The sequence below is a fragment of the Lathamus discolor genome, chromosome W, assembly GCF_037157495.1.
Source record: "Lathamus discolor isolate bLatDis1 chromosome W, bLatDis1.hap1, whole genome shotgun sequence".
NCBI lineage: Eukaryota > Metazoa > Chordata > Aves > Psittaciformes > Psittacidae > Lathamus > Lathamus discolor.
Genome location: NC_088908.1, coordinates 29,163,413 through 29,189,889, shown reverse-complemented (window position 1 = coordinate 29,189,889; position 26,477 = coordinate 29,163,413). Strand labels below are relative to the sequence as shown.

Sequence of the window (26,477 nt, the reverse complement as noted above, 5' to 3'; positions counted from 1 at the left end):
GTGGGCAGTTACCTGGAAGGCTTAAATCACTGTTCAGGTTGAGCTGGGTATCGGTCGGCGGGTGGTGAGTGGTTGTATTCTCTTCCCTACTTATTTCCCTTATCATTATGCTATGTGGATTGACTCCACAACTCGTTAAAGTTGTAAAGTAGGTATGCTTTATTCAGCGCTGAGGTGCATAGGGATAGCTCCTCCAAAGTATGCACACCCAGGGAAGTTTTCCTTTACATTTATTCTCTTAAGGTATACATATGCATTAGATTACTGATACGCCTATACATATTTAGTATCTATCCCCGCTTCGTATTATAATGAGCTAGAAGGTCCTTTGTGCCTGCACAGTGCCCCCCTCTGGTCATGGGCAGGGGTCTCAAGATGAAGTAAATGAGTCTTCCTCCTGTGGGCAGGGGTCTTCAAGATGAAGTAAATGAGTCTTCCTCTTCTTAAACTTTTCACCTTTTAATCTTCGCACATGGCCTTAGGGTTTGGTCGGTATCCCAGCCATAAACCATCTGCTTCTCCCCCTTATCAACAGACTCAGGCATTCGCTTTCCCTTGTCAATAGCTGCTTATCAGTAGAACCAGGCCTCTGCTTCCTCCCCTTATCAGTAGTTTGTGCCTTATTCTGCTTAGTAAGCATGATAGGTGTTTACAACAGACAATACTTTTGTTTAAGCAAGCAAATTCTTCTAACCCCTTTATACACTCCCCTGTATATTAGTCGGATTTCCTTGTATTATTCCCTTGTACATTTGTTAACCCTGTATCAATCCCCCTTTTCTATAAAGTAAGTAAATTATTTTACTATATTATTTATGACAGAGCTATCCATGTTCTATCAATTTACGAAGTGATTTCAATCTACATTGTATTATGCAAGGTACAATCATTAAAATTAGTCCTATGGCTAAGATTAGAAGGCCTTGTTTAAATATTTCCCTGAACCATCCAGTAAGTCCCAAGTTATTTAGGCATTCATCCAATCCGCCTCCAACAATTTTAAGCTCTTTCATATTTTCTTGCAATTTTTGCAGCTTAGCATGAATTGATTCAGAATGGTCAGATAAGTTCATGCGGCACATACCTTCAAAATCCTCACAGCCATGGCCATGGGCCAATTATAAAAAATCAATTGCTGCTCGGTTTTGTAAAGATGCGTGTCTTACACTATCTGTGTCTGTGGCAAGTGAGGATATCACATCTGAAGTTATATTTAATTGTTTAGACGCCCAACATGCCAAACGATGTATATCTACCAATGCTTTTCCTGCAGCTATACCTCTTACAAATAATGCCACCAAAAACCTTACTGTGTGATTCCAGATTCTTAAAGTGGAATCGCAATTTGGGCCTAATTGCTCAATGGATCGTTTGTTTCTGTGAAGGCTGCCCTTCATGTCCTGGACTAAATGACTTTTGGAGTCTGCAAGCAGGGACAATTTACCTAGAAATTACTGCCCAGCTAAGTGGCTCAGTCCCCATCCCTGGAAGTATTTAAAAGATGTGTAGCTGAGGTGCTTAGGGACACGGCTTAGTGTTGGACTTGGCAGTGCTGGGTTAACAGTTGAGCTTGAGGAACTTAAAGGTCTTTTCCAACCTAAGCAAATCTCTGTGTTGACAAAAGCCTGAAAAACTGTTGCTCTGTCCATGCTGCAGTTGAAAGGGACATGTTTAGCTATTATAAGTGTAGCTAACTGGCTTGTCATTTTGGCAGCATAACTGTAGCAGCCTGGTCTTTGCTTATATGATGTTCACCCAGGATCCTGTGCAGGCTAGTAGGCTCTTGTGGAAAGCCAGCTGGGCTCTCCACCTGGAGATTGCTGCATAGATGTGTCTTGTGTGGCGTTGTAAGTTAATGCTGTTGTATTACATGAGTAAAGAAAGCTCAGGGGATCAGTTATCACCCTGCTCCAGTATTGGGAGGGTGGCTGCAAAGAAGATGGAGGCTCTCTTTACAAGGAATCACATAGGAAAGATTGGGGGGTAATGGGCACGAGTTACTTTTGGAGTCATTCTGATTGGACACCTAGAGGAAAGTTTTTCACAGTGAGAACAAACAGTCACTGGAATAACCTCCCCCAGGAAGTGGCGGGTTCCCTAGCGCTGGACATTTTTAATATGCAGCTGGACAGGGTTCTGGGCCATCTTGTCTAGACTGTGTTTTTGCCAAGAGAGGCTGGACCAGATGATCCTTGGGGTCCCTTCCAACCTGGTATTCTGTAATTATAAAAAAACATGGTCCTCCAAAAGGTTTGGAAGGGATTCCTGGCCATGCTCGGTCTCTACATATCAAGAAATATCCTGGGGGTAGAGCTTTGGGTATTTTATCATTATATCGTAACGTCGGAGATGATCCTGAGCAGTAAGCGGTTATATTATGATACCATGTCTTTCTGCTAGTTACCTTGGTCTCAGGGACTTCGCTTGACCATGTATTAAAAGTTATACAGCTCTGATTAGTTCTGTCAGATCCCAAGAGTTGGAGTTCTTGCATTGGGATAGTGGAACGATTTAAGTTTTTTATTATTATACCCATTTGGGCTGATGCAACTGTCCAGTTGGTCCCTCGAGCTCTCTTGACCATTGTGATCACTGTGGTAAGATCTAAAATTGAGTCATTATTTACCCATCCTTGAAAATCAAAGGCGCTCAAGTATGGTATACCAATTAGGCACGTTTGGAAAGGATTTCCGACCTGTGCCAAGGTCAGAAAGAAGTCAGTAACTCCAGTCTTGTTTGCCCATGTGAGCCAGACATTCGTGTTTGACCCCAATATTGATATTTCTTTTTCTATGGCTTGGACCATGGCATAGGGATAAAGGATTAATATCAATAACTGCTTCATTTTAACTCCATTACTTTATAATAATTAGGCCAAGCTTCATGTAATATTTGTAGCACTTGCACTATACTGTCCTTACCTCATATTCAGGTAGCAAGTGATACTCAGATTGACATTCTGATTACAATTGCAACATTGTGTTGACACCCATGGATCACTCTATCTTTTGCAGATTAGTTTTAATTTTAGTCTGTTATCACCGCTTGATGTGATTTTCCAGGGAGCCTTTGGAGCCTTCTTGACTCAAGTATGATGAATCCAGATGTTTTGTTCTCTAATTTTGATAGCTGTGAAAGTTGTGAGTAGTACTTGGAACGGCCCTTTACACCTTGGTTCGACATCTTCCCCTGTGGCTCTGAAAGATTTTATATACACATAATCTCCAGGTTGTATATTATGTATAGGACTATCCAGTCCTCTGTTTCAAGTTCCACCCACATATTTTTCAATTTTTCTGAGATGTTTTCCTAACTCTATTGTATAGTTATTCATAGTCTCTTCTCCCACTTGGAGAGACGTTCCCTGTTGAACTCCATATGGTCTTCCATACAGAATTTTGAAAGGGCTCAGCCCTTCTCGAGCTCTTGGTTTAGTTTGAATTCTCAACAGGGCTAATGGAAGTGTCTGGGGCCAAGGTAGACTTTTCTCCACCTGACCACTTGACTGAGGGTGGTAGGGAGTATGAAGTTGCCAATCAATACCTAAATGTTTGTTAATTTGTTGTACCACTTTTGAAACAAAATGTGGTCCTCTGAAGATATAGTGGCTGGAAGTCCGTATCGTGGTATTATCTCTTGTAACAATATCTTTGTTACCTCCCGGGCTTGTGCGCTTCTAGTTGGAAAGGCTTCTGGCCAACCTGAAAAGGTGTCTGTTAGTACTAACAAATGTCTATATCCCCTTTTTCTTGGTAATTCTATGAAGTCAATTTGCCATTGTTGGCCTGGTCCATTACCTCTGCCAATTTGGCCTACTTTAAGTTTGGGAGTAATCTTGGGGTTTGTTTGAAGGCAAAGATCACATTGTCGATTTACTTGTTGGATGGTAGCATATAGATTTCTAGCTATGATCTTGTTTATTAAGTATTTATGTAAGGCATCCACTCCCCAATGTGTTTTCTGATGCTCATTTTTTATAAGGACCCATAACAAAGAAGAGGGGACAATTATTTTCCCTTGTGGTGTGTGAGCCCACCCCTCCTTATTTATTCTTCCCCCCGATCTGTGATTACTTTCTGATCTTCCTTATTGTAATTTGGCTTACCTTCTAAAGGAATGTTCCCATCAGAAATTAATGCTCCTTCAATAATTACCTCTCTCTTTGCTGCTTCTTTTGCCTCTCTGTCCGCCAGCTCATTCCCTTCCTCTAATTCTGAGCTCACCTTCTGGTGTGCCTTGATGTGCATAATTGCCACCTTCTCAGGTAGTTGGATCGCTTCCAACAGTCTCAATATTTCTTGTGCATGTTTAATGTTTTTCCCTTGCGAATTCAACAGTCCTCTTTCTTTCCAAATAGCTCCATGTGCATGCACAACTCCAAACCCATATCTTGAGTCTATATAGATTTTATATTTTTCCCTTTTGCTAGTTCCAGAGCTCTAGTTAGAGTGATCAATTTGGCCTTTTGTGCGGAGGTGTTTATTGGTAGTGGTGCAGATTCTATTCTCTGTAAGTGGTGATCGCATATCCAGCATGTCGTTTTCCACTGATGACATAGCTGCTTCCATCAGTAAACCAGGTTCCTGCGTCGTCCAAAGGGCTATCTTTCAGGTCTGGATGGCTGGAATATGTGTCCTCAATGGTTTTCAGGCAATCATGATGTACAGTTTCTCCGCCGTTTTCACTGAGGAAAGAAGCTAGGTTGACAACGTTAGTTGTTACTATTTCTATATCATCTTTTTTCCACCATGACAGCTTGATATCTTAAAAACCTCTGATGGGAAAGCCAATGCCCACCTTTTATCTCCAGTAGTGCAGACACTGTATGGGACACTAGCACTGTTATTTTCTGGCCCAGAGTGAATTTGCGTGTTTCTTGGATATTTAGCAGAATTGCCACTACGGCTCTAAGGGACCCAGGCCATCCTTTAGCCATAGGATCCAATTGCTTAGAAAAATAAGCAACTGCCCGCCGATATGGGCCCAAGTTCTGAGCTAGTATTCCCAAGGCAATTCCCTGTCTCTCATGAGAAAACAAAAAAGAATGGTTTACTCACGTCTGGAAGTCCTAGGGCCGGAGGTGACATAAGGGCCTCCATTACTTGGTTGAAGGCCTGAGTAGCTTCTCTTGCCCACTGAAGATCATAGAATCATAGAATCATAGAATAGTTAGGGTTGAAAAGGACCTCAAGATCATCTAGTTCCAACCCCCCTGCCATGGACAGGGACACCTCAAACTAAACCATCCCACCCAAGGCTTCATCCAACCTGGCCTTGAACACCGCCAGGGATGGAGCACTCACAACCTCCCTGGGCAACCGATTCCAGTGTCTCACCACCCTAACAGGAAAGAATTTCCTCCTTATATCCAATTTAAACTTCCCCTGTGGGGGAATGGCTTGTCAAAAAGGGTCACATAGATATGCTGCAGCTGGTGGAGCAGGAATGTAGTAAACACCACAATCAGCAGGTTTAAGACCAGGTTTCACGACAAATGGTGACCCCGACGTGATACTTGTCTTCGCTTGGATGGTAACGATACCACGGCCGTGAAAAGTGATACTTGGCTCCGATCTTGCCCCGGAGGGTCAAAGCGGCGCATCGCGCGAAAGGACGACCATATAGATGGGATCTGGGCGCCGCCAGACTTGCAGTGGCTGCATCGGCAGCATTGCACCAAGGAGGAGGAGCAGCCGAAGCCTCGTAGGGCAACGGAGCGCAAGTACCTTAAAAGGGGGTATGGAGAGGCAAGCTGCTCTGAATTTATTTAATTGCTTTTTAGAAAAGCGTGGTATTAAGGAGAAGGAGTTAAAGAAGGAATTAGCGGGAGTGATAGCTTATGGAGTAGCGAAAGGTTGTTTCCTCGACCCGAATACGATCTTTGACAGTGATGAGTGGCAGAAACTAGGAGATAAGCTGTGGGCAGCCACCCTTGACGATGATAAAACGGCAAAGCATTTGGGAAAAACCTGGCGGGTAGTTGCTAACGCGTTAGATCAGCACCGTGCCGAGCAGAAGGCGGTGAAAGCCGCCACTGAGCGTCTCGGCACGGTCTCCTCTAACACCTCGGGGGGGGGGGGGGGGCGGGGGACCCGTGGCCCTTGCCGCCCCTCACCAATATGGTTTATATACCACCCACTGGCTCTCCCTCCTCCTTGGTCCTTGTTTCCCTGGGACCGGCTGAGAAACTGCCCACCGGCTTTCCCTCCTCCTCGGTCCTTGCTTCCCCGGGTCCGGCTGAAAAGCTGCCCCCCGGGGACGCAGAATCTGGGGAAGTGAGTAAGCTGGTGGAGGAGGGAAACCTGCAAATTGGCAACAGGGGCATGGGTATTGATCGTGAACGTATATGGAAAAAGATAGCCGCACAGGCTGCCCAGGAGGGGGATCTTGAGGCTGCTGCTGATATGTTACAGGCATTCCCGGTGACCTATCAGCAGGGGCCTCTGGGTGGCCTTACAGCTAGTATCACACCGTTAGATTGGAAATTGCTGTCGCAGCTGCGAGCGACAGTGAGCAAATGTGGTATTCAGGGCGAGCCCGCTAAACAAATGCTGGATTATATCTAGGGGGGGGGCTGTTACTCCCCAATGATGTCAAGAGTCTCACCCGCCTCATATTAACCCCACATCAGCAGTTGTTATTTAACGCATACTGGCAAGCATTTTGCCAAGAATCAGTGGCCGAACAACGCCACCCCGGGAATCCTTTATACGGGCTGACTATCCCCGAGCTGATGGGGTTGGGTCCTTTTCTACGTACAGAGGCGCAGGCCCTCTTAGGGCCTGATAAAATCAGGGAGACAATGGCCACGGCCCGGTGCACCACAGATCGAATTAAGGCCCCTGGTGGATTGCCCTCCTATATGTCCCTGAGGCAGGGCCGGGACGAGTCACTAGGTTCCTTTGTAGGCAGAGTAGCCGCAGCCATAAAATCAGCTGGGGTGCCAGAATATGTGCAAGGAGCTACCTTAAAGCAGTGTGTCTTGCAAAACGGAAACAGTGTTGTTCAAAATCTTATAGTGACACTGCCAGGGAATTGGAGTGTTGAGGAGTTATTAGAACGCGCCACGCAAGTCCCTACCGGTAATCAGGCTATGTTAGTGAATGCCATCAAAGAATTAGGAGAGGGATTGAAAGCACAAGCAGAAACATCCCGAAACCAAGTGTTCGCAGCCCTCGCTCCTCTCTGCTCGCCCAGCCAACCAGTACCAGCAAAAGCTCTGAGAGTCCGCTGTTTCCAAAGCGGCCAGCAGGGCCACCTCCGGCGAAACTGCCCCGCCGGAGCAGTCTGGTGTCCTCAATGCCAATCTGCTGCGCACTGCCCTGCCACTTGCCGAAGACTACAGGGAAACAGAGGACAGAACACGAGGGGGACCCGCGTGATGACACAAGTAACACCCCACATTGCTTCCCCCCACCCTTGGCCACCCCTGAGCCTCTGCTAGTTGCCGCCGCATCTGCAAAGACTGAGGACAGAGATGAAGAGTCTTTTGACCCGGACCCTATTGACCCCAAGAAAGAGCCTGTGCGTGCTCATCAGGCTGCTGTTGCTGCTTCTGAAGTTCTGACGCCTGTTAATTCTGATGCTGACCTGGATGATCCTTTTGACATGGAGCCGGAAAAGAAGCCTGATTTATATCCCCCAGAACCTCATGATAAATGGGCAGCTGTAAAGGGAGAAGCGAGATGGGTGGGGGATGCAGATGTATTGTGTGTTTTCCCTGTGATGTATGTGCTGGATCAAGACCCGCAGTGGGAAGATCTCTCATATGCCCTTATCAGGGGTATTGGGAGGACTGTGACGGACCATGGACTTGGGGCCCCATATACAACTCATTTGATACAGTCTCTCTGTGATACTCATGTACTAGAAGTTGACAAAAATATCTATGATTCTATTGATGCTTGGAAACCTTTATAGATATTGCTGGCCACTTCTTCTGACATAGACTGGCCACCTGTGTCAGAATGAGTGTGCATTTTGGTCAGTATAAAAGCCCAAGCCTCATGCGATGTGGGGGAGGCAGAGCCTCTGCGGGGACGCTCGCTAGGGCTGAGCCTGCCACCTCACACTGCGATGATGCTTGATGGAGCTGGTTTCCTGATAGTCTTCACAGAGTCCTTGTGCCACGTTCTGTACATGGGACTGTGTAGTGGGAGTAATGATTGTCTGGATTTTGTGTTTCAAATACTGTAGTTGTGTGAAGTGTGCTTGTGGGATCCCATACGCATACGTATGTGTGTGTGTGTGTGATGAGGGCAGATGGTGTTCTATGTATTTTTTTTTGTTATCGTGTTCATGTAAAAGTTTTTAACAGGTAGTGGTTTAACATTTCAGGCAAGAAAGGGTTAACGCAAAAGTGTGGTTGCTGACAGGTATTTATGGTTGCTGCTGAAGCAGGCAGGCAGCTGTAGCTGCTGCCAAGCAGGCTGCTGTTTGTAGCCGTGCAAAGCAGAGTGAACAACTTTGAAAAAAAAAAAAAAGGGGGGGGAGAGAAGAGAAGAAAAGAAGGTAAAGTTGCAGAGCACAGGTAGACAAATGCAAATCCAGGTGATAGATTGGAAATCTATTCAGAGAGAGGCTCTGTCAAACAATGATTTTGATTGTTTGCAGGGGTTGCGGGAAAAGATTCTCGCCTTTCCTGTTAAGTACCAGAATAACGCTCAAGGTCCGGCAGTAAATGCTGAAATGTCTCCCTTAAATTGGAAATTGCTATCTCAGTTAAGGCAAACTGTTATTTCTACAGGCATTCAGTTTGAACCCACTAGGCAGATGTTGTCTTATATTTGGGGAACAGATTTGCTGTTATATTAAAAGTATTGTGAAATTAATCCTCACCCCTTCGCAGTTGTTGTTATGGAACACGTATTGGCAGAAAGCCTGTCAAGAGGCAGTTGCAGTTCAGCGAGGCCAGGGAGATCCCCTGATTGGGGTGCAATTACAACACCTGATGGGAACTGGACAGTTCTCCACTAAGGAGGCTCAAGTCCAGCTAGGTCCAGAATTGTTAAAAGAATCTATGAGACTAGCCTTGCTACTGGGGAGATCATCATCTGCGTTGAAAGGACTATTCATTGTTCCAGGTGTCATCGATGCTGATTATATGGGTGAAATGACGTTAAATTATCTATGCATCTTTGGTGATGAACAAACTCCAGCGGTTGTTAAGCACTTTGTACAAACAGAAGCGCGGAAGATAAAGCCTTCTTTTAAGGCGTACTATCAAGATCCTAATACAGATTTGTGGCAGGGACTGGCAGAAGTAATATATCTGGGCCGTGGTTACGCCTGTGTTTGTGCTCCCGCAGGACCCTTGTGGGTACCATCCAAGTGACTAAGACCGGCTGCTGAAGCTCCAGTGACGGCGTCTCCAAGCTAGTGTATGGACCCTGACTCGCAGGCCCGGGAGGAGCGTCGCTTGCGCCGAGCGCTACAGCCACTAATAGAAGAACTTAACTCCTTAATCAACACAGAGCTTTCGTTGAGCACGGTCGCCCTCCTAGATCCGGTCCATGGCCACAAGCATATAGTGGTACAACTGAGATTGGTGATACAACAAGTGCTTCGATAACTCTGTAGTTTTTGTCATCAGTGCGACCCTACAGTAGAATTGCATTGTGGTGGTTGTCAGTCTATAAGATATCTTCGCCAGAGTTGGCTGAAACAAAGACTTATGTATAGTCTGTCGAAATAACTTCTATGTAACCCGCTTATAGCACTTCGGAAATATTTAGCTGATTTTAGAAGTACAGATTTTGAATTATTCAAGTTATTTGAAAATCGAGGTTCGCTTCATAGAGCTGCATATGCATTTGCTTTACAAGCTGCTTCGCCGTTATAGGTCTCATAATTATAGGGGGCTTGTTGCTTGGTTCTGCTTTGCAACGTTGTTCTGCTTGTTTACAACGACTCCTGACACAGTCCTTATTCCTTTATAAAGAAAAAGGGGGAATTGTGGAGGATTGGCTAGTTGAAAAAGGTCAAAAGGTCACGTTCCCATCAACGAGCTGAAACAAGACATCTGTGTAGAACATGGTGCAGACTTCTCACGCCAGATAATGAGGAACTGAAGGACACCGGCAAACAGCAACATACTATGACCAATCACAGCCAAGGACACTAAGCGATTAGTGCACGAGAAGGAGGATGGTGGGGGGGTGCACGGTGTAGCTGCAAAAATGTAGAGCTTACGCAATGCCTTATTTGTGCCAGAACCAATCAAGTGCCTAGTATTTGCATATTTACTGTTATATTAACCGAAGGTAGAAGCCCAATAAACGAAGCTTGCTGGTAACTCATATTGAGTCGTCCAAGTCTTCCTTTCACGACAGTATCTGTCCCCGCTTCGTATTATAATGAGCTAGAAGGTCCTTTGCGCCTGCGCAGTGCCCCCTCTGGTCATGGGCAGGGGTCTCAAGATGAAATAAATGAGTCTTCCTCCTGTGGGCAGGGGTCTTCAAGATGAAGTAAATGAGTCTTCCTCTTCTTAAACTTTTCACCTTTTAATCTTCACGCATGGCTTTAGGGCTTAGTTGGTACCTCATCCATAAATCATCAGCTTCTCCCCCTCATCAATAGACCCAGACATTTGCATTTCCTTGTCAATAGTTGCTTATCAGTAGAATCAGGCCTCTGTCTCCTCCCCTTATCAGTAGTCTGTGCCTTGTTCGCTAGGTAAGCATGATAGGTGTTTACAGCAGACAATACTTTTGTTTAAGCAAGGGATTCTTCTAACTCTCTTATACAATCCCCTGTATTTTTCCTTTGTACATTTCATTAACCCTGTATCACAAGTACCCTGCAACACAGATCGAGATCTGGATCAGCTCCCTCACAATGCTGTCTCTGCATCTAGAATACTAAGCATTTATGAAGAAACCTGATGACTTTACTGCAGCAAGGCCGGTGTCCAAACCGGGGAAAACCAGGAAAGCAGCAGCAGCAACTCAAGTCCTCGCTGACAGTCTCAACAGAAAGGCTGTGATGAGCTGGCTGGGGTCCCCCAGGACACAACACAGCAAAGTCTATTTACAGAACAAAAGGAGGGCAATGAGCCCTGCCCCTGCTGCAGACCTCACTCATTTCATGGAGAGAGAATTTCAGGCTCCAGATCTTTCAGCACCTTAAAGCTACAGTGAACAGTCTCATTTCCAAACTACCTGCAAGTTTAGATCAGAGGAAATAAACAGGGAATTCCTTGGCTACTTTCTAAACGGCTATTCCCATGTTCGCCCCTTTCCCTACCAATGAAGGTACAGTGTGAATTAAGGGCCCTCCGGGTAACCCCCCCGTTTATTTACTCCCCCCAGTACCAAGCACGACGTGCTGTGGTATGTATGGAATACGCCTTTGGCTAGCTCAGGTCCAGTGTCCTGTGTCTGCTCCATCCCGGCTTCTTGTGCCCCTCCTCACTGGCAGAGCACGAGGAACCGAGCAATCACTGAAACCAGCGTTATTCTCAGAGGAAAGGCGAAACTCAGCGATGCACCAGATCCTAGGAAGAGAATTAACTCTGCTGCAGCTGAAACCAGGGCAAAAGGGGAGAGACAAGCACAGTGCAGGGCGCAGGATGCCGGGCCAAGAGCCTCCGAGGAACCTGAGATTCATCAACGGAGATGAAGGCAGAATCAAGCGCGCTGGGGGATCCTGACCCGACTCATCCCCGGCAGACCGCAACCCTGCCGCACTGAGCGCTGTGAATCCTTCCGCGCCGGGCGGCCAGCGGGCAGGAGACGCTCTTCTGCGCCCGCCCAAGGGACGGACGGGCGGGTGGACACGCTCGCCTCCCCGATAACCCCGGTGGGCTCGGATCTCACCTGCTGCCGCCGCTGCCGGGACCCAGACCCTGCCCAGCCGCCATGCTGCTCCAGGGCACTGCGCATACGACACCGAAACGGAGCGCGGAAGGACCGGAGCCGGGGCGCGAACACCGGGCTGCAGCCACGAACAACTACTAACCCACCCACACCCCAACGTGAATACCCCGCAGCCATTGATCACCGGAAGCCAGCAGCCACCACGTGACATCGGTCACTTCCGGGAGCAGCAGCGGGGACGAAGGGAGCGCCACGCCTCATTCGCGGAGGCCGGGCTGCAGTACCGACCTCTGGACACAGGATGGCAGCAGCGAGAACGCCGGGCGCCACACGGCGCCTCCCCCCTCCCCCCGCTGGACGGATTTTTGCGGGGATTTCCCCTCCCAGCATACCCTCCGCACCAGCCCTTGCAGACACAGAATCAAGGGGTTTGGAGTATTTTGGGGCCACCACAGCGGCTCCGGCTCCACAAGCACAGCCCTTCATGGAAAAGTCTTCTTGGGGGAATCAGCCACAAATCCAGCTGTTACCCCCTTTCTTCAGAGGATTCCCCGCCCCCCAATCCTCCACTCACCTGCTCCTCTGCAGAAGAGTCAGGCCCCAAACAACACCACCCATGCCATACTCCCCCCACAACCCCGTTTTTATTCCCCGCTGAGGGGGGATGCATCCCATAATCCTCCACGCTAAGAGTGGGAATAGATCCCATAATCCTCTCCGCTAAGGGAATATATCCCATGAACCTCCGCGCTAGGGGTATATCCCATAATTCTCTGGGATAAGGGGACTATATCCCGTGATCTTTTGTGATACGGGGGTATTTCTCATTATAGTCCCCGGTGGAGGGATATATCCAACCTTGTCTCTTTATCACAAATGCAAGTTTGAGTTTCTATACAGAAAGAACAACCCAGTCTCTTTAGGTAGATGGTATGTTTAGTTTCCATAGGCAGATATGTCCAACTTACCACAGAGGGTTATGGGATATACTCCCTGTCGCAAAGGCTCGTGGGATATATCCCTCCTTTAGTGTCGTGGTTTAAACCGATCCACACAGCTCATCCACTCAGCACCACCACCCCCCCCCACCCCCCCCCGACACTCTCCACTCCTGGAGGGATGGGGAGGAGAATCAGGAGAATGTAACTCCCACAGGTTGAGATAAGAACAGCCCAGTAACTAAGGTATAACACAAATCACTACTGCTACCACCAATGATAATATTGATAAGAGAAAATAACAAGAGAATACGATACCATCGCCGAATGAGTTCGACCCCCCCGAAGAGAGACCGTGCCCTTCCGGGTAACTCCCAGTTACCTCTCTGGGCATGACGTGCTGTGGTATGGAATACCTCTTTGGCTAGTTTGGGTCAGGTGTCCTGTCCCTGCTTCCTCCCGGCCTCCCCTCGTCCCCGGCAGAGCATGAGACTCACAGAGTCCTTGGCCAGAATAAACATTACTTAGCAACAATTAAAAACAATCGGTGTTATCAGCTCTCTGCCCAGGCTGGAAGTCAAAACACAGAGCTTGCACCAGTTACTAAGAAGGAGCAAAACAGCTCCTGGTAAACCCAAGACAGTATCCCCCCCTTATTCCATACCATTCACGTCATGCTCAGATCCCACATTTTCAATATACCATCTCTCTTACATATATATATACATCCACATACACACACAGACAGAGAGAAAGAAATCAATTCCTAGTGCACGGACCAATCCCTATAATGCTGTCAAGTCCATTCGGTCCATGATGTCAGGTTCCATCCCTTGTAAGACTCTTTCTGGGCAGGAATGTCTGTGTGCAGTGTTGGATTGTTGCCTGCTGATGCTGATTGTTCCTTCACTGCAGAACTCATCTGGTTCTATCAGAATTCATTCTCTGTTGGGATGATGGTTGGAGGGAAGTCAGAGCCAGTCGCTGGTGACCTGAAGACATCTAGTTGATGGGCTATAAAAGTATTACACAGCAGGCAACAGCATACAATTAAGTTCATTGGCTGTTTCCCCCTAAAATCAAATCCCCTTGAGGTATACATCTTACTACCCCATCTTCCCATATTACCCACCAAGTATATCCGGGTCCCTGAGCAAAAGCAATCCCACGAGTGGGTTTGCCTTTACCTGAAGCAGGTATAACCCAGACTGTCTTCCCCAGCAAATTCTTCATGTGCACCACAGGAACTTTGTCCCCCTCTACAATATGTAAAAGTTCTGACTGGGCTGGGCCAGCTCTGTTGGCCGATCCTCTGGTGTTGACCAACCAGGTGGCCTTTGGTAAGTGTGTATCCCAATGCTTGAAAGTTCCCCCACCATTGCTCTCAGTGTGGTTTTTAACAGCCCATTGTACCGTTCGATTTTCCCAAAGGCTGGTGCATAGTAGTGGATGTGATATACCCACTCAATGCCATGCTCTTTGGCCCAAGTGTCTATCAGGTTATTCTGGAAATGAGTTCCATTGTCTGACTCAATTCTCTCTGGGGTGCCGTGTCACCACAAAATCTGTTTCTCAAAGCCCAGGATAGAATTCCGGGCAGTGGCGTGGGGCACGGTGTATGTTTCCAGACATCTGGTGGTTGCTTCCACCATGGTAAGCACATGGCACTTGCCTTGGCGGGTTGGTGGGAGTGTGATATAGTCAATCTGCCAGGCCTCCCCCTATTTGTATTTCAGCCATCGTCCTCCATACCAAAGAGGCTTTAACCGTTTGGCTTGTTTAATTGCAGCACATGTTTCACACTCATGAATAACCTGGGCAATAGTGTCCATTGTTAAGTCCACCCCTCGGTCACGGGCCCATCTATATGTTGCATCTCTGCCCTGATGGCCTGAAGTGTCATGGGCCCACCGGGCCAAAAATAATTCACCCTTACATTGCCAATCTAAATCCATCTGAGCCACTTGAATCTTAGCAGCTTTATCCACTTGTTGGTTGTTCTGGTGTTCCTCAGTGGCCCGACTCTTGGGTACATGTGCATCTACATGGCAGACCTTCACCACCAGGTTCTGCACCCGGGCAGCGATATCTTGACACAGTGCAGCAGCCCAGATGAGTTTACATCTGCATTGCCAGTTGCTTTGCTTCCATTGAGCAACCACCCCCACAGGGCATTTGCCACCATCCATGAGTCAGTGTATGTGGACAAGTGGCTAACAGAGAAAGGTCACGTTCCCATCAACGAGCTGAAATAGAACATTTGTTTAGAGAATGGTGCAGACTTACTATCACCAGATGGAATTTGCGGGGCTAAGATGGTGGTTAATTGCATGTGAAAGACATTTCCTCGTTAACGTATGACCAAGAAGTTCGGCAATGTCTTCACCGGAGAAAGACCCCAGCAACAAGAAAAGAATAATGGAAAGGGGCCACGTTGGCATCCAGGTACAGAAGAAGGGATTGGCTGAGACCCCGGACCAAGAAGTATAAGAGACTAGACCCCAAAGACCCCGGTGTGCGCCTCTGGTGGAGCGGAGGCTCCCCGGCGCACCCAGCGCTGCTTGCTTATTGCCTCTCGATATTAATCAATTGTAATAAAATAATTGAATCAGATCATGGCTAAGACGAAATTTTTATAACAAAGGGACGGTGACTCCACCACTTCCCTGGAAAGCCTGTTCCAATAACTGATCGCCCTCTCTGTGAATACATGTGGGTGACGGATAGAAATAGTTAAAAAATGGATCCAGGCATTATCGCCCTGGTCCGGCTTAAGGCTTGGGAACAGTAAAGAAAATACCAGGTGCTGTTGCCCTGGACGGGCTCAAGCCTTGGGAACCCTGAAGAAAACACCAGGTGTTAAAGCCCTGCTCGGGCCTAAGCCTTGGGAACTGTAAAGAGAACAATTGTAAGAAACTATGAATTAGGATATTGTTTATTGTTATAAATTGAGACCACAACGGATCATAATCCAATTAAAATTTTATTAATTATAGCAAGTAGAATATGAGCAAAGACAGCGCTGGACGACAGGGGAGTCTGCGCTCCGCCAACTGCCGTGTTAAATATTTCAAACAGCCCCTTTTTATACATCTTTACTTCTTTGTTCATGAAATAGTGGAAGTACTCTGCGCATGCTTCAGTTGTTGTTAGGGGATAGTTTCCTGCCTCCTGGTGATCGATGAGACCAAGGTGAGAAGTCTTCCTCCTTTGATCCTTCATCCATATGTCTTTGCAGGGAGTTGTTAGTCTTATCTCTGCCAGTTCCTTTACATTTGACTTAACATATATCTTAATAAACAATACACTAGTCTATAGTTTCTCACATGGAACATCTTACAGCTATCTTTAGGCAACATCTACTATGTTTGCATAAGCGATAAGCGATTGCGGTTGGCGACTGTTAGTCTATGTAAGCTGTGTCCGGTGACTGTTTGAGTAAGCAATTTCATACTTTTTATTGCCTAGCCTTTACATTGGGCTTAACATAAATCCTAATAAACAATATCCTAATTTATAGTTTCTCACATTTATTAAGATTTATGTTAAGCCCAATGTAAAGGTTAGGCAATAAAAAGTATGAAATCGCTTACATAGACTAACAGTCGCCAACCGCAATCGCCTATCACTTATGCAAACATAGCAGATGTTGCCTAAAGATAGCTGTAAGATGTTCCAGGAAATGGCAGAGATAAGACGAACAAAGGACATAGGAGTAGAGGGGTCAACAATGGGACAAAAGAGGAAGACTTCTCACTTCGGCAGAAAACGACCCCCTAACAACAGCTGAAGCATGCGCAGAGTACCTCCACTACTTCATGAACACGGAAGTAAAGATGTATAAAAAGGGACTGTTTGAACTGCTCAGGACGGCAGTTGGCGGAGCGCAGACTCCCCTGTCGTCCAGCGCTGTCTTTGCTCATATTCTACTTGCTATAATTAATAAAATTTTAATTGGATTATGATCCGTTGTGGTCTCAATTTATAACAATTTCTGGTGCCGTGACTCGGATAAGGAACGGTGGGCTTTGGTCCTCCGGGGAGGCGCCCCGCGACATTTCGCGGCCCCGCGACCAACAGCTTACCTCATCCTTACCGACGAACCTAAATGCTAGAATATGAGCAAAGGAAAAACCGGTAAAATCCCATAAAAATTCTGTGCACGAGAGTCCGGACGAAGACGCAGGACGCGTAAGTATATTGCGAAACTTTACGCAGAGCGAAATAGTTCGCGGCGGAGGTCTGCAGAGTGAAATGGGTTCACGGCAGATCTGCAGAGTGAAATTGTTCACGGCAGGTCTGCAGAGTGAAATTGTTCACGGTAGATCTGCAGAGTGAGGTTGTTCACGGCAGATCTGCAGAGTGAAATTGTTCACGGCAGATCTGCAGAGTGAGATTGTTCACGGCAGGTCTGCAGAGTGAAATTGTTCACGGCAGATCTGCAGAGTGAGGTTGTTCACGGCAGATCTGCAGAGTGAAATTGTTCACGGCAGATCTGCAGAGTGATTGTTCACGGCAGAGTTGTTCGCGGGTTTACCGTTCGGGCGGGATTGGGTTTCCTGGAATATAACGAATGAGAGGTTCGATATACTGAACCAAGCGAGTGTGGACCCTTAAGTACTGCGGTTCCCATCTCCCGCGAGGGACTGGGCCAGGAACAAGGGGGAGCGAGTGAGTGCGTGTTCGGAGATATTCCAGAAGATGGGGGCGAAGGGCAGCAAGCCTTCGACTCCCATGGGAAGGGTACCCATTGTATGTATAGGCGTAAGGGAATAAATGTAAAGGAAAAACGACCCTGGGTGTGCATACTTTGGAGGAACGATCCCCATGCACCTCAGCGCTGAATAAAGCATACATACTTTACAACTTTAACGAGTTGTGGAGTCAATCCGCGTATCAATTTGGCGAGCCAGCCAGGAGGCCTCTGTTCGGCTGCAGGATCGGGTGAGGAGCGGATATCCTAAGCCCCCCCCCAGGCCGCTTGCCTGGAGGAGCTCCGCTTCTCATCCGCTCACTGCGGGGACAGACAGCGACCTGCGCCGGCTGCGGAGAGGCGGTATGCTTGGAATTTAGGTACTTTGGGGGGCCTGTAGGGCGTACGCGTGGCCCGGGGCTGCTGGTAAGGCGTGCAGAAACGTCTGGCGCACAGCGGAGTTCCCCGTGGCAGGTAGGGCTTGCAAGCTGGGGGGGCTTGTCGACCGATAGCGCGGCTGCAAGCGATCCTGGAGGCGGATCGGGCGAGCCCGGCTTTTCGCTGCATCCCAAGTTTTGGGAGCCAGGGCGGACCTGCTAATGACCATGTAGGAAGCAGGAGAAGGGCAAGCGGAACCATAGCGTGAATGTGTGGGATCCCATGTGTTTCTGTGTGACTGAGACGTAGCGTAGCTACGAAGCGAGTGTGGAGTCCTAATCCGCGGTTCCGTGTCTCCGCGAGGGGAGCGGCCGGAGACGGACGAAGCGTTTATGTTTTTCTGTCCTGTGTCTTGTCTGTGTATAACCATCAAGCAGCTTAGAAAGCGGGGGAAGGTCCGGCTACCCGTCCCGCAGTGGATAACTTTACGAAATACAAGGGCAAGGGAATTTCCTATATGCCCTGTGAGAGTATGTGCCTTGTAGGAGTGTAACTGTATGTGACGGGTGGCATTTCACGTGGATATTGCCACTCAGGACACCGGTGGGGCAGATACTGCTCGGGGTGTCTTACAAAACACTGCCAGGTAGAAAATTATAATTATCTAATCGGTGACCAGAAATAAAAGATTACTTTGTGGAGAAAAGCCACAAAATCCTGGCAGACTTCCGGGAAGTTAGAATGGAAAACTGAGAAAGGGTTTATAAAAGGTATCAAAGAAAATTTGAGAAGATGTGGTTACAAAGGAAAAAAAAAATAAAAAAAAAATGGGAATACAACAATTAATGTCTCTCTTTTTGGGACAATCAACGGGGGATATCGTAACCTGACATATGAGTGCATAATAAGTTTTGAACAGTGGAACCTGCTGTGGATACTAGGGCAGTGTAAATTTTGCTGGAACTGAAACTATGTTCTAACGACAGGGGAATCGATCTGCAGAACTCAGAGATACTATCTTACTGAATCCCCTGAGAATATCATAAAACTTGTGTGTAGGTGCTCTCATATTTTAAGTGCATTTGCAGAGCACCGGGAAAGAGAAGCTATAGAGATTTGTAAGAGATTGTTTGAAATGGGAGCCGGTCAAAACAAGGGAATTCTGAAGAAAAGCCCATTGGGTTACATTTTGGCACATTGGAAAGAACTGGGAGGTTCTTCTGGGGGCTCGGTAAACAAGAAAACATTGGTAAAATATTGTAATCAATGGTGGCCTTTATAAACTTTGGAAAATCAGGAAAAATGGCCTAAAAATTGAACTCTGAATTCTAATGCATTTTTTTTTACAATTTATGTTGGTTTTGAGGTGGCCAAGAAAATGCAATGAAGTAATGTATGCAGATATGTTTCGCTTTAAGAAAGCACCTGGAGTGGCAGACAGAATGTGAAATTAATATAACCCTGCCAGATCCCTAATTTTGGTTTTGGAAAAACAGAAAGCTAGGCTGGAGAGATGTTGTTCAGCCTGTGATATTGGGACAGTCATCAAGAAAATTATATATCACAGGTACCTCCGAGAGGAGCACCCTCTGCCTCTGTCCTATCAGGTATTGATAAGGAGGAGGAAATTACTGTCACTGGCAACAAGCAGCACATTCACATTCAGGGTTAAGAAAGGGTTAAACCAGAAGTGCTGTTGCAGAGGCAGGCATCTGTAACCCCTGCAGAGCAGGGTGAGCACCTGTGAAAAATAACAAATAAATAAATAAAAAGGGAAAACCAAAGGGGAAAGGAGGGAAGCTCCCGCAGTTCCTGTGTTTAAGTATGAGATGGGTGCTGGGGCAGGCAGACAGACATGTTGACAGACGGGATTGAACGGTTGATGAATAAATGTGGATGGGAGTGAAGGAGGAAGCATGGAGAGTGTATAGGAATTGGAAATAGGTAGAAAAGAAAAAGCTGGGTCGTGCTACAGCCACGGCTGCACTGGTTGCTTTGAAACTGGTGGAGGACGAATGTCGGACAGAAGTGGGGGAGTGACCTCCTCTTCTGTGGAACCGGATCGGTGTGAGTGCTATGAGGAGTTTGGATGCTGGGAGTGAGACTACCCTAGTGGGAGTGCCATGGGGTGGCTCGGGTGACTGAATTGGAACTAGGCTGGCGGGACCAGGGGAATCTTCCCTAGCAGATCCACTGGTTATAATGGAATTTTTGGTTGATACAGGTGCAATGTATTCAGTTTTAAACAAAGCTTTAATACCTTTGGGGACGATTATATGATGATAAAAGGGGCGACTGGCCAAGGTGAAAAGGCTTATTTTTGTAAACTACTAAAATATCAATTGGGAAAACAATGGGGCATCCATAAGTTTTTGTATATGCCTAACTCCGCAAAAGCTCTTTTGGGGAGAGATTTGTTAGAACACTTGGGAGCAACCATTACTTTCAAAGGAGGCGAGATCACTTTAAAAGTAAAGGACCAACAGTATATAGAGATGTTAAAAGCTTAATTTTGATCACTAATCATGTCGAGGGAGAAGTCAGATTGAAAATATACTGGATCAGGTATTCCCAGGGATATGGGCTACAAACATACCTGGAAGAGCTCTTAAAAGAATACCAGGTACAAACGGGGAACGTGCTGTTACAGTATGTAGATGATCTGCTCATAGCAGGGAATAATAAGGAGGATGTAAGAAAAGAAAGCATTCGATTTCTAAACTTTCCTGCACAAAAGGGCCTACGGGTATCACAAGAAAAGTTACAATTTGTGGAGGAAAAAGTGAAATATTTGGGACATTATTTGTTTAATGGCCAGAAAATAATGGAGCCAGTCGCATTAAAGGCCCAGTGACGAGACCCCACTGGAAAGTAATCAGTACTCCAGGAGACACCAAAAAAATCCTGAAAAGATAACGTAATGATAGAGACTTTATTTATTTAATTATTTTGCCGCATTATCTTTTGGTATAAAGTGTGTATTGCTGTTTATATTTGCTATAATTATTTCTCCTCTTTTCTATTATATATGGAAACGTACAAAGTGTGTTGAAGGAAATTGCTAAATTTATGCAACCACACAATAGTGAATATAGAAGATATACTGATGTAAATAATGTATGTACTCTAGATATACGAATTAGGTGTAATAATTTGAATTGCAATTGTTATCCATTTGCTTGTTTTAGGTGTAAGGTATGTCAGGATAAATGGTGGACACACTATGAATGTGGATGCCCTCCAATAGGAGTTTGCACACAGTGTTGGAAAATCCAAAGAACTCTCACTGAGTGGAAATTAAAACAATTAGAGTCTAAAACAAGAAATTATTTGGGAATCCCATGAGTGGTGGGAGATTTTTGCCAAAGGAATAAACCCTCAATATTATTGTTACCACTCCAATGAACCAGTCCCCTTTATAGCCGAAATTTTGATTATAAAGTGTAGAAGGGAAGTACTAACTGTATCTTGCTTTGCCCCATTAGTTAAGGCTGCAAAAGTGGGAAGCCTATGTAAACAGGCAGAAAGCCCGAGACAGCTGTTCTCCTGAAGAATTCCCTTGCTGCCGAGAAGATGGTACACCCCGTGGCTCGAAGCAACCGAGTCGACGGGCGAGGCAGAGGAGGAATAAACTGTGGAGAAAAGAACCAGAACAATGGGATGCAAAAACAGCAATGGCCGAACTTCCCCAGGACTGGTAAAAATATACTTAAATTGGCAAAAATTGACAGACACCCTTTTTCGTGGTATACCGTTAGTTTTGTTATTGATAATAACCCAAGCAAATGGAAACCCGCATGAACCATTAAAGTGGGAATTAATATCCTGGGAAACATCCAAAGTGATAACCACTTTCACTGGGGCGGGACAACCTGAATTCCCTGTACAACCTTAATGTAGAACTCCGGAAAAGGTTAAATCAACGTAAGAAAGATCGTGAGGCGGGCAGGTCATGGTATGAAAACTGGTTTAATATTTCACCTTGGCTAACCACTTTGTTGTCTGCTTTAGCAGGACCGCTTATTATATTGATTTTGGGACTTATATTTGGGCCTTGTATATTACGCTATATTTTACACTTTATTAGAGAACGGTTTGACATAGCTAAACTGCTTATTTTAACTACGAGATCTGGGGCAAAATATAAGAGTGTATCTATTAATGAGGATGAAGATTGTTGTGAATGTGTCATACCACGTAAAATCTATACCTGTGATTGTAAGGAATTACCTTGTGTTATGATAAATGTTGGGAGTGTGGAAAAAGGTTGGCTTACAATTCTGAAAATGAAAGCAGCATCTAATAAACAATAATAGGATAAAAAAAAAAAGGGGGGGATTGTAAGAAACTATGAATTAGGATATTGTTTATTAAGATTTATGTTAAGCCCAATGTAAAGGTTAGGCAATAAAAAGTATGAAATCGCTTACATAGACTAACAGTCGCCAACCCCAATCGCCTATCACTTATGCAAACATAGCAGATGTTGCCTAAAGATAGCTGTAAGATGTTCCAGGAAATGGCAGAGATAAGACGAACAAAGGACATAGGAGTAGAGGGGTCAACAATGGGACAAAAGAGGAAGACTTCTCACTTCGGCAGAAAACGACCCCCTAACAACAGCTGAAGCATGCGCAGAGTACCTCCACTACTTCATGAACACGGAAGTAAAGATGTATAAAAAGGGACTGTTTGAACTGCTCAGGACGGCAGTTGGCGGAGCGCAGACTCCCCTGTCGTCCAGCGCTGTCTTTGCTCATATTCTACTTGCTATAATTAATAAAATTTTAATTGGATTATGATCCGTTGTGGTCTCAATTTATAACAACAATGAAGGGTAAAGATCGGTTAGCAAAACAAAGCAGGCAGTTTGCAAGATAAAGCAGGTTGTGCATCTCAAAGACAGAACAAATGGTGTGAGTATTTGTGACCCTTAGTAGTTTTGCTAAATCGGGATGATAAGGGAGTAAAAGAGTGGAAAGTTACTGATTAGCACTCAGTAGGCTATAAAAGGGATGCAAGACTTGAAAAAAAGGTCTTCAGATTTCACCAGAGCTGGAGTCCGTCTTTGATATGCCACAAATAAATTTTTCCTAATATCCTATCTAAACCTCCCTGGCACAGCAAAACAAAAAACCCAAGTCATGTCTCCTGCTCCGCTCAACTTTATAAATTTTTCTTAAAGAGCAAATGAGATTTCTTGTTCCAGTTGTATTCCAACGTGATCAAGACTTACTCCTTACAGCTCAGTACCTGTAACACTCTTTCATTTTAGGGACTATTAGAAATAAAAGGATGCCAGTATTTTATCTGGCAGCCAAGCAAGCCTTTGAAACTTGATGTCTACAATGTCAAAAGACAAGTAACAAAAGAAATTAATTTGTGCAAACAACTGTTTAGAAATCAGCAAGAAAAATGTCAGCAGCACCCAGTGAGGATCTGGGCTCTCTGAATGTATTCCAGTAAATGCTTCCACTTCTAGCCAGAACATACCTGTACACAAGGGTGTGAGTTTAAGATAGTTGATACAGGGTTAATAAATGCACAAGGGAACAATACAGGATACTGTATAAGAGTTAGAAGAATTCCTTGCTTAAACAAAAGTATTGTCTCTTGTAAACACCTATCATGCTTACTAACCAGAACAAGGCACAAACTACTGATAAGGGGAGGAGACAGAGGCCTGGTTCTACTGATAAGCAACTATTGACAAGGAAATGCGAATGTCTGGGTCTATTGATAAGGGGGAGAAGCAGATGATTTATGGCTGAGATACTGACCAAACCCTAAAGACATGGGCGAAGATTAAAAGGTGAAAAGTTTAAGAAGAGGAAGACACATTTACTTCATCTTGAAGACCCCTGCCCACAGGAGGAAGACTCATTTACTTCATCTTGAGACCCCTGCCCATGACCAGAGTGGGGCATTGTGCAGGCACAAAGGACCGTCTAGCTCATTACAGAATCATAGAATCATAGAATAGTTAGGGTTGGAAAGGACCTCAAGATCATCTAGTTCCAACCCCCCTGCCATGGACAGGGACACCACACACAAAACCATCCCACACAAGGCTTCATCCAACCAGGCCTTGAACACCGCCAGGGATGGAGCACTCACAACCTCCCTGGGTAACCGATTCCAGTGTCTCACCAACCTAACAAGAAAGAATTTCCTCCCTATACCCAATTTAAACTTCCCCTGTTTAAGTTTGAACCCGTTACCCCTTGTCCTGTCACTACAGTCCCTGACGAAGAGTCCCTCCCCAGCATCCCTATAGGCCCCCTTCAGGTACTGGAAGGCTGCTATGAGGTCCCCATGCAGCATTCTCTTCTCCAGGCTGAACAGCCCCAACTTCCTCAGCCTGTCTTCATACGGGAGGTGCTCCAGTCCCCTGATCATCCTCGTGGCCCTCCTCTGGACTTGTTCCAGCAGTTTCATGTCCTTTTTATGTTGAGGACACCAGAACGGCACACAATACTCCAGGTGAGGTCTCACAAGAGCAGAGTAGAGGGGCAGGATCACCTCCTTCGACCTGTTGGTCACGCTCCTTATGATGCAGCCCAGAATACGGTTGGCTGTCTGGGCTGCGAGTGCACACTGCCAGCTCATGTTCATTTTCTCATCGACCAGCACCCCCAAGTCCTTCTCCGCAGGGCTGTTCTGAATCTCACCTGTACACAAGGGTGTGAGTTTGAGATAGTTGATACAGGGTTAATAAATGCACAAGGGAACAATACAGGGTATTGTATAAGAGAGTTAGAAGAATTCCTTGCTTAAACAAAAGTATTGTCTGCTGTAAACACCTATCATGCTTACTAACCAGAACAAGGCGCAAACTACTGATAAGGGGAGGAGACAGAGGCCTGGTTCTACTGATAAGCAACTATTGACAAGGAAATGCGAATGTCTGGGTCTATTGATGAGGGGGAGAAGCTGATGATTTATGGATGAGGTACCGACTAAACCCTAAAGCCATGTGCGAAGATTAAAAGGTGAAAAGTTTAAGAGGAAGACTCATTTACTTCATCTTGAAGACCCCTGCCCACAGGAGGAAGACTCATTTACTTCATCTTGAGACCCCTGCCCATGACCAGAGGGGGCACTGCGCAGGCGCAAAGGACCTTCTAGTTCATTAGAATACGAAGCGGGGACAGATACTAAATATGTATAGGCATATCAGTAATCTAATGTATATGTATGCCTTAAGGGATTAAATGCAAAGATAAAGGACCCTGGGTGTGCATACTTTGGAGGAATGATCCCCATGCACCTCAGCGCTGAATAAAGCATACCTACTTTACAACTTTAACGAGTTGTGGAGTCAATCCGTGTATCATAGTGACCTTAATTACACACAAGGGGTGTTTAACATCCAGTCTCTACATGCTTAAAAAGAACAGGGGAAAAAGCACAGCATACTTTTCAGATTTCACTGGACATTTTTGGACAGTCTTTCTGAATGCTTGCTTCTGAATATTGGGTTTGCTGTGCTTGGCAGTCACTTTTGTGTCTTTTTGCAACACTGCAAACACAAACAGCCTGTGTTTTCATGCTTTGCTTTCCATTTAAAACTAGCACTTAAACAATAGCTTTATTTTTGTTAAATAAAAGCTTTTTTTCCTGACTTCTGACATCTATTTCTCTTTTTTAAAAGGAGGGAAAAATTAGTTTTTCAACTGACACCAGTCATTGCTTGAAGTAGTATTTTGTCTTTACCACTTTGATTCACTAACTCTCATTTGTGTTAGTCCCCAACTTTTTGTTCTGTACTCCATAAAAGCAATGACAGCAGGTAGCATAATGTTGATTTTGGGGCAGTAGGCTCTGATGACACATATATTTTGTTTTTTTGAGACTCTGAACTGCAGAGAAAAAAGCTTAGGTAAAGAATACATAACACAAAAAGAAACACTTTTTTGCAAATGCTTATGTTGAGAGGGAAAAAGAAAAGTCAGATAATTTCTCTACATGCTTTGGGGTGCTCACAGCCGCTGGCTCTGTGCATTCTGCTTTTGACCTCCTGAGCAAGCTCAGGCACCAGCAAGCTGCCGGCCACCAGGTACCAGTGCACATCACAGCAGAGACAGCCCCAGCAAGACGCCAGTGCTCAGCCCCAGAGGGAAGTCCCGCTCCAGCGAGAAGTCCCATGTGTTTTACACACCCACCAAGTCTCTACATTTCAGCAATATCAGCTCCTCATGCCAACAAACCAGACAAGGGTGGAGGGAGACTTTGAATTTACTGCTCCATATCAGTGTTGTGATGCGCGACTTCTGAAGACACTTCTTTGCAGTGACGTGGTCTGCCTTCCCACCAAATATTACAAAACCATTGTCAGCCAAAGAGCTTCCTCCCTCACATGGCCTTCCAGGACCAGTGAAGGGAGAGCTGAACCCTGCAGCTAGCACCACCCAGTTGCTTCAGCAGAAGCTGAAAGATGTCAGCAACTGGGCTTTCTACTCCTTACTCCCCAAGAAAGCAGAGAAAAAATCTATGGAGAGCAAGCTTACAATTTCAGGTTAAAAGCAGCTGGATTTTTGGCCAGACATGCAAATATGATAAAGATGACCTTGCATGCAGAAAGCTGTGCTGCCTGACCGAGGCTCAGCAAGGGTTACTCCAGTAAGTGCAATGTCAATCAATGTACTGAAA

At 45.8% G+C, this 26,477-nt stretch overlaps 1 long non-coding RNA gene across 4 annotated transcripts; it reads right to left on the bottom strand.

The window, feature by feature from the left end:
• Positions 1 to 135: 135 nt before the first annotated feature.
• Positions 136 to 11,992, bottom strand: LOC136004321 (uncharacterized). 4 transcript variants are annotated; one of them, XR_010608386.1, is made up of 3 exons: positions 11,817 to 11,992; positions 7,209 to 7,339; positions 136 to 5,135 (listed from the first exon to the last, which is right to left on the bottom strand). It is a non-coding gene; the product is annotated as an uncharacterized LOC136004321 (long non-coding RNA). The 4 variants fall into 4 exon arrangements; XR_010608385.1 differs by lacking the exon at positions 7,209 to 7,339 and having other exon boundaries at positions 136 to 4,697; positions 5,058 to 5,135; XR_010608383.1 differs by having other exon boundaries at positions 136 to 7,339.
• Positions 11,993 to 26,477: the final 14,485 nt, after the last annotated feature.